Source organism: Bombus terrestris, chromosome 17, assembly GCF_910591885.1.
Source record: "Bombus terrestris chromosome 17, iyBomTerr1.2, whole genome shotgun sequence".
In the NCBI taxonomy this organism is placed as follows: domain Eukaryota; kingdom Metazoa; phylum Arthropoda; class Insecta; order Hymenoptera; family Apidae; genus Bombus; species Bombus terrestris.
The window spans coordinates 8,420,408-8,432,989 of NC_063285.1; the positions used below are offsets into that span (position 1 = coordinate 8,420,408).

Below are 12,582 nucleotides of genomic sequence, written 5' to 3' on the forward strand. Positions count from 1 at the left end.
TCTTCGAATAGTCCATTATGTGTCATGAACTATCTAATAGTGCTAGGAAGTACTTTAACGAATTTCTAGGACTTTTCTGGCCTTCCTTACGAAGTATCTACATAATCTTTCGTGTTTGGATTTTACATATACAAGGGGTTCTTAACTGGAACCACCTCGGTTTCTGCGTAAGCAAGGACTTTCCTGAAAAATGTTTCGGGTAAGAGTCGTGTGATGTCGAGGAAGATAATTTGACGCGATTAGCTGTTTTATAGGAGGATATGCAGAGAACATACAAAACCTCGAAATCTCTTTAGAAAAATTAACATGAGAAAAAGTCCTTTCCAGTATTATACGTGCCTTTTGAAATAGTTCGTCCCGAGAAGTTCTTTCATACAATGAAATGAACAAGCCAGATATTTGAATGATCTCATTTAGCTGAGACAGCCTGTACATTCTATCTTGCTGTCCCTGCTTTTGGGCCCAGTAACGCAAGCCAATTTCACTTCCTTCCTGCTCTTTTACCTGAGATTCTAATCGTGTATCTAAAATCTAACACCTAATCTTGCATCTCTCTTTCGAATTTATATTTTTCTTCCTTCTTTTAAATATTACAGGTGCTTGTTTGCGAAACTAATAATTCTGATGTATAGTCCTTCGCCCACCATAGATACTTGATATTTTCAAATTCGTAAAGTATTTGTAAAGTATCGTAGAAAAATTATAAAAAATTTACTTGCAAGTTTACAAGCATTCTGCATGTGGTAGGCGATACGAAAAACTTTCTGTCCTCAAATCTGCAGCTATATCTCTGCCGCAGGAGTTTCCAGTCCTGTGTATACGACCGTGATACGCACGCTTCGTTGTTCTCAATTGTTTCGAAATTTCCTTGTTTACACGATAACGGTAAACACAGACAGCGAGAAGTTAAAAAATCATGCTTCCTTACTTTACAGTGGCAAATGCAGCAGAACGCATTTGTACGCGGAAAAGCTGCTGTTAGAAAGAGGACAGCAGGAAAATGGTTTTAACGGTTCAAGGAAGGAAATGATTCGTTAGATGACGTGCCGCGTTCAGGACGTCCGTCTGTCGTCGAAAATGAGGAATTGGATGAATATATGCGTTCAAACTCAGGAAAGAGGTCAGTTCAGTTGTGGAATTAAAACGGCGATTACATCATTGAAGAAAATTACCTTTTGAAAAAGATATTTAAATTTTCCTCGAAAAATTCTAAAGCGTTCCCGGTATTTGATGTCTCACGATTTATTGATTTTATAGACACCGTACCCTGATGTTTTATTGCGCGGAACGTTCGAAAGAGCCAGTTAGCGATAAGAAATATACCGATCGCTCGAAGAATAGGAATTTTGCTTTATACGAAACTGGACAAATACTGCTTTGTTCCGTGCGGAACTTCTGCCGTTTTCTTTAATACGTCGATTCTTGGAAACATTCTGTCTAGCAGAGCATGAAGACGCAATGTCAACAAGGTCGATAATTCGTGAGATATTTCAGATTTTTATATCAAGTATCTTCCCTTTCAACTTAAAATATCTCACGAATTGTTGATTTTTTTTTTTGATATCGTATCTTATTATCTTTTGACGTAAAATGTTTCCAAAAATCGATATGTGTAGAAAAAAGGAAAAAAAAGTTCCATTTAAAAGAATGAAATTGACCTTCATACGACCTACATTCTCCCATAAAAAAAACTAATCACGTCAAATCGCGTCCCTTTCGAAATCATCCAACTCTTATCTGAAATACTTTTCGTCAAAATCATGACTTTCGTAGTAATCGAGGTGGTTCCAGTTACGGGTCTCACCTTGCACATTTATCTATGTTCCTGTAATATTTACACATTTTTTTAAAAGAGAAATAAGATTGGTAACAAACTGAAATCTCAGTCACACTGTTAAAAAGAGATCTCTGCAGCAGATAAATACAGACACCGCAAATATATATATTTCAGAATTAAAAATATTTTTTTCTTCACTATGTTGCATTTATTTTCTTCTTTTTTTTTTTTTTTGCAAAGTCAGACAGTCCAAATTTAAAGGGCCGTCATTTTTTTTCTTTATATATATATATACATACATTTGTGGTGTCTGTGCTTATTTGCTACATATATACAAAGATATAAAAAGAAAGAAAAATGGCGGCCCTTTAAAGTTTGACTGTCTTTGCAAAAAAAAAAAAGGAAAATAAATACGAGTTAAAAGAAGAAGAACAATATTTTTAATCCTGACCAAGATAACAACACACGCATTGAAGGTGTAGGGGAAAATTTGAAGCTAATCAGTTGAACAGATTTCAAGATGTTATGGAAGCCGTTCCAGATAACACGGTTTTAAAAAAATTCCATCTAAATAACATGTGTCACGAGTCACCCTCAGAATTCCTAATTTTCCAGATGTATTTTTGAAATTATAAATCTATGCATTTTAAGAAAATGCAAAAAGGAAAAACAAAGAAAGAAAGACCAACCAATAACCAATTTGTAGATTTTTATGTCAAGAGGATGGTTGGTACGTGAGGTTTAATGACGAGATTGCTCGTTGTTGAAACAGTCGAATATATTTAAAATAATAAATTAATGTACAGCCGTATATGTGAGTCGTTAGTACAAATAGCAAAATAAAATCGCGGAATAAATACTTGTTAATGCTCGTCGCGTAACTCGTGAGATACTCGATATGTACTGTTCGATACTACGTGATTAAAAAAAAAAAAAAAGAGAAACGAATTTTTTCGCAAATCTGCAGTGAACAAACGCCTTTAACGATACCTAACGCTCTAAACGATCAAAAAGAAGAGAGAAAATTGGCAACATTGGCGCGTTTGAAAATATCACGTATTAGGTTATGTTGGATCTCTAGTGGGCAAAAAATCAAGTCAGAATTGTTAGTTTCGCAAAGAAGCACTTATAACATCTACAGAGCAATGCAAAATTAGTTATTAGATTTTGAATATATTATTATTATTATTATTATTATGCTTATATCAGCGTATTTCGTTTTGACCAAAATTTGACTCCTATGCCCTTAACAGACGCTAAGTTGCCTGAAGTTTGCTAAATAGCTTTGTTGGAGACATTGAGAACTAAGTCAACAAACACGAAAAATTACAGTTCTATTTACACAGTGAGCTATAGGTATTTATTCATAACAATAGCCTTGAATCGATTACGAAAGAAAACAATATTTCTGAAGTGTTTGTTATTTTATATTTTATGTTTATTATATTTATTATTCTTCGTCGAATGATTGAAAAATCGTGCGTATCGTTAAGAGTGTTCATCCTGCATGGAAGTTATTCGAGTTTATACCCGTCTGTAGCTACTCTTTTAAGTTTAACCGCTTTTACGTAAGCAAAGAAGATAATATCTGCGGAAAACGTTACAGGGATACTTGTACTCGAGCAATAATTTGAAAAATAAAAAATATTGAAAAATAGGAATTCAAAATTTGCAAAGGTTTTGCTAATTGTTTGCTACGTCGGTGAAGCATAAAAGAGGCTATTCATAGACGTTTATCTATTTTTGAATTCAGACGATACAATAATAGCAGCATCACATTGGCAGAAAATCGAAATTATGCATAGAAAATTGATTAATAGATAGATATATGTTTCTGCATGATAATTCTCAGCCTCACGCATCAAAAATAACTACAGCAAAATTACCTGAATATATATATATATCGCCAAGATCAATTTTGGTTGAAACTTTATTTATCTATTAAACAATAAATAGCGAATTAAACAATATTTTTATTCCGAATAAGAATTAAATTTATATAGAATTTATATATAATTAAATATTCATTATCTCTTACTTGCAAATAATATTTTATTTTTTATTTGCATTTATTTGGAAAACAAATGATAATATATAAATAAATATATAAATAATATGGTTATATAATATATAATAATAATATATAAATAAATAAATGGTATAAATATAAATATAATAATGGTATAATATATAAATAATATATAAATAAATGGTTTTTGGCGTTGTCCTATCTGTTCCATTTTGTACAACATGAAATAATCGTCAAATTAATATGTTTACTTTTCAATGGATAGATCGCAGTTCACGCTTGCGTTTAAAACTAATTGCTATTTGATTTTGGCACATTCATCAAAGCCAACAAACATTATTAAACATTACAAATTGTAATTTACGGTAATCTCTTTGATTGAAACGTTACATTTGTGTAAAAATAAATTTGCTCTACGACCGATAAATAATAAGTAAAAAATAAATTTGTATTTCTAAATAACAATCAACTTCGCTATTGTAGATACTTCACTCGTTTAGATAATAAATGATATGTTTCTGTTTTTTTATTCGAACTTCAGTTAACAAATGACTCTCTACTTGAACAATTATTTAAAGAAAAATTTAGACAATAACGCCCAACATTGCCATTACCTTTGGCTACATTAGCTACATTGGCTACGCCTTTCTCCAATAAACTAGAATTTCCTTTCACCTAACATCACTTAAAACTGTTTCTAAAGAATAAAAGACTTCCTATACGAAAAATACTAATTGCATTACTAAAGAAATTTCTACAGAAATAAAAATAAAAAAAGATATATATTAATATATTTAATAAGAAAATTAGTTATATTATAATTATATTTAATAAGTATATAAAACTGTTCCTAAAGAATAAAAAACTTTCTATACGAAAAATACTAATTGCATTACTAAAGAAATTTCTACAGAAATAAAAATAAAAAAAGATATATATTAATATATTTGATAAGAAAATTAGTTATATTATAATTATATTTAATAAGTATATAAAACTGTTTCTAAAGAATAAAACACTTCCTATACGAAAAATACTAATTGCATTACTAAAGAAATTTCTACAGAAATAACAATAAAAAAAGATATATATTAATATATTTGATAAGAAAATTAGTTATATTATAATTATATTTAATAAGTATATAAAACTGTTTCTAAAGAATTTTTTCTAAAAAAAAAAATATATATATATATATATATTAACATATTTAATAATAAAATTATTTATATTATAATTATATTTAATAAATTTAGTATATATATATTTATTATTTATTTATAACTATATATACATATCAATTGATATTCCGCCAAGATAAAATGATAAGCGATTCCACTGATTGGGTTAGATAAAGAATATATGTATCGGTTTGAAGATTACTAAAAATGGTACTGTCATCTGATTTTAAGATAAACGATATATCATACATAGTATACAGATGATTACAATTAAACAGATACGATGAAAATACATGTAACAAATATATGCATAATATATAATAATATTTTTACTTCAATGAAAGTCGATATTGATTTTATCAAAAAATTTACCTTCGTGTTTTTAATAATGGTAAACGTAACAACTTAGAATCTAATTGGTCAATTTAGTAGTAACGAAGTGATTACCAGGATGTTAAGTACTTTCATATATAATATTTAAACACGTTACACTCCTATCCTCGTGACATTTATTTCGGTAATAAAAAATGTGATGGTCGACAATGTTGGAAACGTGTCGTCGTAGATCGCACGTTTCCAGAAAGCTTTTATGTTTCCTGAACAATGGGTGGAGGCCGATTCCGTTATTAGGAATACAATGCGTCCCATTGTGTATTTACGGAGACCCTAGTGGGGGAGATTTCGTGGTAAATTGCCGGGTTTTGTAGAAATCGTTCTTTTCGAGGTTGAACCGTTCCAACGTATTCTTCAAACATTGATATACCTAGCTTTTTACATACACCACGTTCCAAAAAGTTTGAGCAAGTATATGAGTATTATTTATATATGTATAATATAAACATATTTGTAAAATACGTTTTTATTAAAATGTACTTTCTCCTGCTAAATACCTGATTTAAATATTCTATATGTTTGAGCACGTTATGTGCACCCGGTAGATTCTCGGAATTCTGAATTTCCTAGAAATGCCTGAATATGTATGTCTATGTATGTAAGCTTCGCGTCTCTAATCGAGTAAAAAAAATTAAAGTGTGTATGTTCATAACATTATTAGGATATTAATGGCAAAAAAGTAAACTCAAAGTAGGTGTTAAAGTATCCTCTGTAAAACTCGTGGCGTGCATAGACATAAATAGTCTCGCCATAAATTGTCGGACTCGTTTAAAAGCGACAGGATTACGTTACGTTAATATATTTAAACATACCATAAAAGTAACGATAATGTCTGTGAACCATAAACATTGTTAGATTAACTCTTTTCTCTCCCGTTCTAATTCGTCAAACGAACGTTCAAAATTTTCGCCAGGCTTTTTGAAACGCCCTCTACACTGTAGATAAATAATAGAATTTATTAAAGCAGCGAGTTCTATATTTAACTTTCCCGTGATTGTAAACGAGAATACCAGCGTGTGTCCTCTATTCATTTTTATTGAGTTTTTACTCTCTCGTGAAAGTTAAATAGACCCCTGGTAACAACCTGCTTCGTTTCAATAACAGAACAACGGGAAATAAATAACATATCCGCATTATGGCATTATGGAGTACCAATTATCGCTAACAATAAATACGCCTCTGCAACAATGCACTGGCAATAATTGAAGCAGCGATAGATCCATTGGAACGATTTCCTTGAAACGATACGAGGCCTGAGCACGATCGCAATTTCAACTCGAACGTTGAATTACGAAAGTATCGAACTACTGTCTAATCCGTATCCCACGGACGAAAATCTCACGTGTCCGCGCGTTTCAGTTTCCGCGGAGCGTGTCGATGTAATTTGTTACGATTAAACCGTAGTTTCACAGGAACGCAAATGATTTTATAATACGCGGCGCGTTACCGGGCGCAATCAAATTAGAAAGCCTAGCAAAGCGTAGGAATAGCAGTACGGGCTAGAATGATAAAGGTTACTAGAAACGAGCTGGCCGTTCATCGAGGTGGATCGAGGACTATTTCAGAGAGGATTCCAGGAACGTTTCGAACGGAGAAATCGAGAGACACGCTATGCTCCCATTTCAACTGGTCGCGTATATGGGCCTCATAGTGGCTGTTATCGTGTCTGTTACCTTGTGGTAGAGCCAGGCATCTTATCGCAAACAAACAAACTTCTTTATGGCGATTACACTCGGTTCTCTCGAATCGACCTTTCCTCGAATCGGCTGTCCAAGGGCGCGCCTTCCGATTAAGGTCGAGTCAGCGATTGTCCGAAATATACTTCACGCGACGCTAATACTGTTTTACATATCTCTGCCTCCTCTCTTTTTTCCTTTTCTTTTTCCTTTTTTTATTATGTTTACACTACACACTCGTGTCGCGTTCGATTATCACGCTTGTTAACACTTTACGATTAGAATTTTATGTACATGCCTCTCAGGGTAATAACGATACCACACAGACGTTTATCAACTTTTAGATGACAACGAAGAACTATGACTAGCTATTTCGAATTTTTTGTCCGTGAGAGGTAAATAGTATATACAGTTTGCCGAGTGTCTTTGACTTCTTTCAAACTGTAATATGTTGAAATGGATTATTAAGGTTAAACCTAACCTAAAGGTAACTATAAAAATAATGAAATTTATACAAATATTATAAACGAAAATTAAGTGACAGGAAGCAAATAGAAAACAGTCACGGAAAAAGTTTGATCTAACGTTTATTGGTAATAAATTCAATCAAAACTAACAAAGATTGAATAACAAGAATGAAACTTAGTAATCATCTGGGTCGCTATCAGTATCTAGTTCATGGCTAGTGCTGGTTAGCTTTTCAATTTCTGTATTATGATTGTACATCTCTTAACTTATGGCTTTAAATATGTTTTAGATTCTTATTTTCCTAGATTGAGGTTAGGTTCAGGTTTAGTTCTAAAGTAAGAAAGTTTGAAAAAATCGAAAATGTTCACCAAATTATATTACTAGATTGCAGATTTTCATGCAATTTTTATACAAATTTGTATTTTTATGGATACAATAAAAAAGTAGGACCTATTTAAATGGTTGTTTTTAATAAAATTGCTTACCAAATTGTATGCTATTACTATACAATCAACAGAATGGGATCTAAACAGAAATTTGCCTTACCTATTAAATATTATAAAAGGTACTACATTTTGACAAATGCATTCTATGTATTTCTCTTTAAATTTCTCACAGTTGTATAAAAATCCGCAATCTAACCATTACCTTTCTCAGAGAAGAAATTCTAAATAATTCTAGTTCTTCGTTGCCATCTAAAAATTGATAAATTATGGTATTACTGTAAGTAATATAAATAAATATAAAAAAATATAAATAAGTAGTAACTACTCATAACATGGAATACCTGATTTTAAAACCTTCCCAAGAAGAGAAATATACTTTCGTCAATCAAACTGACGTTAACGTACGGCGAAATTAGTAGACAGGGATCGAAATAAACAAATAAACTTCCGTTTTCAAAAATATTCTCTTCAAACTTAGGTGTTTCGTTTAAAACAATATCTGTTCTTATGGAATTTTTATGGAAAGAAATGTTACCCTTGGGAATTTCTTTAAAAAATGTTCTCGTGGAACAGGTATTTTAAAGTCTGTGTAATAAAAGTTCCATAAAAACGAGTTATTTTGAAACGTGTATTCCATAAGGTGACTAAAAGTATCGACCTATTAGTACTATTTTTATTCAATTTTACTTAACAATATAATATCATATCATTGATATGTTTATTGAATAAAAAATATGAAAATCATAATATAAGTGATTAATAGTTTTATAAGAAATATTTAACAGAAAAGAGTTTGTTAAAAATAATAAATAAACAAAATCTTGCATAGTTTAAATAAATTGAAATACATTCTACAGTATAATATATAGATAACGTTCTTATCTTCCTAAATGTACATTTTAAACAGAAACACAAAGAAACTTTCAACTACGAATCATCTACTTACATAAATATTACAAATAAATAACGTATTCAGAATATGAATTCAACTGTAATAATTCTTTAGTATTGTTGCAATTCTAACACCATTCATCCAACAGTATTCGGTATTTGCAATAGAGCTTTTTTATTGTTAATGTACAAAATACTTGTTCCTGTTATAGAAACATTTTTATTTTTATATTTCATAAGTTCTACCCGAAGTAAAACTTTTCTTTATATGTTCTCATAACGAGAACTTATAACGCGAGGACGTTTTCTAAAAAAAGTTCCACGGCACGTGTTTGAAATAGAACCTATTAAAAAGTTCCATAGCCCTATCGATCCCTATTAATAGATATTCGTATGTCACTAGTTAACTGTGTTCAAAGCTTGAGTGTCCTGAGGTCATGGTAAAGAAAGTTAAACGCTGATTCGTTTATGCAGACTTTTTTATGTTTTTGTGTCTTAAAAAATCCTCCCAAAATTTTTGAACGCTACTTCAAGTTTCTAGAATATTATCCAATAGTTTTCACATGTTAAGTTAATTTTTTTAAGTAGAGCAAAATTTAAACAAAAAGAAAGACGTCAAACTACTTGAAATTACTTTGAAAAATTACTTGAAAAATTTTCATGTGCAGTGAATAGCTCATACGGAATATCTAATATCAAAGAACTTTACTTTTACTATGAAAAATTAACATTCGTTTAAATAAGAAGAAAAAAACGATACTCCTATTTCTTTAACATATATTATACTAATTTCCTTTGTCTCGTACACGTTGAGCATGTGAATGACGCGTTTGAAGCACATCTTTGTGATCTCAATGAAAGCAGCGAATACATTACATACATTTTTCGCTATTGTTGTCTCTCATGTAATTGCTGCCACAAAATAAATATAGCTCTGTATCACCATCATCATTATCAGTAGCAGCTTCATTCACATGTTCCATATTAAGCACACTCAACGTGTTGCATATTGAATACATACGTACTTCGACAGACAAATAGTGATTACATTAACAAGGAAATGGCAAGCATTGTGAAATCTCGAATGAGTTGATTGTATGTGCATTCGATGCTTCATATTGACGATAAAACAATTCCAAAGAAATTTGAGTGCATTTGATTTCGACAAATTAATCTTCTAAAAAAAATTCTTGCTGTAGCTGTTTCTTCTTGCAAATTATTTTTATTTCAATTTCCACACGCAAAATGATAGAACTATGCAGGAGCACCATAATAAATAAAAATGATGAAAAATTTATCAAAATAAATCGGAAGTATTTAATATTTAAAAAAGTATAATATCAATATCTAAAAATGTATAAAGTAAGATGTAGAAAAAAATTTATTAGTTTCTGGAAAATAAACAGCCGCACAGGCAAATCCTTTTAGGGCTGTTTCAACACCAACCTAATACCTAAAGCATCGAATGCACATATAGCCAACTTGTTTGAAATTTCCTGTTATCTGCTTGAAAGAAAAAACTAAATTTAACGGTAAATTTCTTCTGAATACTCGGGAACAAGCGTGTATAATGATAAGTTGTGGAAGAATGGTATTTTTTAACTTGCTAAAAAATTTCACTGTTTGACTGGTCTGTCAAATTATGCGCATTCAAACACAACAGTCAACAACATTCAACGACAGATTTCCAAGTAAAGCTGAAACGTGAATATGCTTGTCTTTTGCCTTTTACGAAATATTTTACACTGTTGCCAACTGATTTTGTTAGTTACTTCCGGGATATTGCAGAGTTCCCTATTAAGTGCAATTATCCTAAATAAAAATGAACTTTCCATAGCGTTCTTAGATTTGCTCTGAAGAGCTTCACCGAGCACCAAACTTCACTTCTACATATCCGTCCCCATTTTTTATTGCTATGAATTAAAAATAAAATTCTCTCCTTAATAATTAGCTTAAATTTCTAACAGATACTGAAGTAGAGATGTTAGCAAAATTATATTAAGTTTGTATAGAATTTTTTGAAAGTATAGAACACTAAAAAAAGTTTAGGTGGACTCAAGGTTGCAGATACTATAAATAAAAAGATCCAAGCACTAATAGAAATATGGGATAATATGGTAGATGAAAGAAATAGATAAGTGGATGAGTATGTTACTGTATGTTACTTACAATGTACAGTTATAAAGGACTAACAAAGTTGATTACTGACATCTGTTTGTACAAAGATCTTACAAGAACAGATGTAACAGAAGTTATGAAAATTTCAACATAATTTTTATTTTCATCCTAATGTTAAACTGTATGTTATTGTTACAACAATTGTGTGTATAATAACGTTTATTAAATCATTTTTATCAGTGTCATAGTATTAAAATTATGATCAACCTTCTAAATAAGTAAGTAAAAATAAGTAAAGGATAAATTAAAAAATAGAAAATTAAGGTGAGTTTAATATTTATAGGACCAACTTCAATTATTCCTTAAAAGATTATTTCACAATGTAAACCACAATGGAATATATGTTATATGAAATAAGACGTACATTATTGCAGAGCATTACGCCCTCAAGGAAACATTTTCAAGCTCGTAAATTTTAATTTTGTAAGCTCATAATCTTCTATAAAGAGAACACGCCACTACTAAGTTTACATCCTGTAAATATAAAACGAAAATGTGCTAAATTAGAAATGAGGAGATTTGGCGCAAAGACTTTTTCTTAGAAAATGTTGTTTCGTAAATATTTGCAGTTGAGAGCGAAAAACATCACAGATCAAACAGAACGCTTATTCTGTGCGCTTTTCAGCATGACGAAAACTTGAAATAAAACTAATGTAATTACCAGTATCTCTCCTAAATAATTCCCCGTGCACAAAATATAATGTATTTTACGGGAAATTATAATTATATTATATATTAAAAGGGTTTTAAAGTTACAATATATTAATTTAAAAATTATTAATTGCAAGTAAAATTGCAATTTTTTAATATTTTTGCATGTAAACAAATAGCATTATCTCTCTGATACTTTCCTTTAACTCATATGTCGTTTAACATCTTCTATTGTAAAGATAAATTGCTACTGAATGCTACTGATTTATCTGTGCACTTTAGATTAGGTTCCCTATCGGATCTTGCAAGTATCATTAAATAGATAGTTAAGATAAAGGAGATAATTTATACGGTGAACAAACAGTAGTAAACAATTTACGAATTTTGCGATAAATACCTTTTTACTTTTTTTAACGATGATTATCATCACAATATAGTGCTAATAATATGTGTTGTACTAATATAATATCTTAGAAACGATAGAGATACATTGAGAAATTGGAAAACTTCCACGTGTAATTCTTAAATATACGATTGACAATTTAAACATTCGTGATACTAAAAGTAATGATAATATCGTTAAAAGTTAAGTTACATACTCAAACATAGAATTAATATGGCAAAAGATTGCGAACGGTTATTTCTTAAATTACAAAATATACATATGTATCTATTTGTAAAACTTCTAATGACATTAGCAATATATTCACCAAGTATATAAGTTTCTGTGTTCTGTACAATAAAATAATAGTAATTAATAAAGTAATAAGCAGTGAGAAGATTTTTAACAATTACAACATAATATATTATATAAGATCATATTCATATAAAATCAATGTCAATTTGGAACTTGTATTTTAATTAATTTAAAGAAATATCAACCGAAAAAAAT

General features: G+C 30.2%; 1 protein-coding gene across 2 annotated transcripts in view; it reads right to left on the reverse strand.

Moving 5' to 3' along the window:
* Positions 1 to 12,582, reverse strand: part of LOC100647323 — a 31,417-nt gene that overhangs the window by 18,421 nt on the left and 414 nt on the right. Inside the window, exon 1 of one of the 2 annotated variants that reach the window (XM_012318201.3) lies at positions 7,054 to 7,223. The exons of the other annotated variant lie outside the window; for it this stretch is intronic. The gene's annotated coding sequence lies outside the window, so the exon portion shown is untranslated. Of the gene's footprint in view, positions 1 to 7,053; positions 7,224 to 12,582 lie in introns of those variants that run through there. 2 annotated transcript variants of the gene reach the window in all.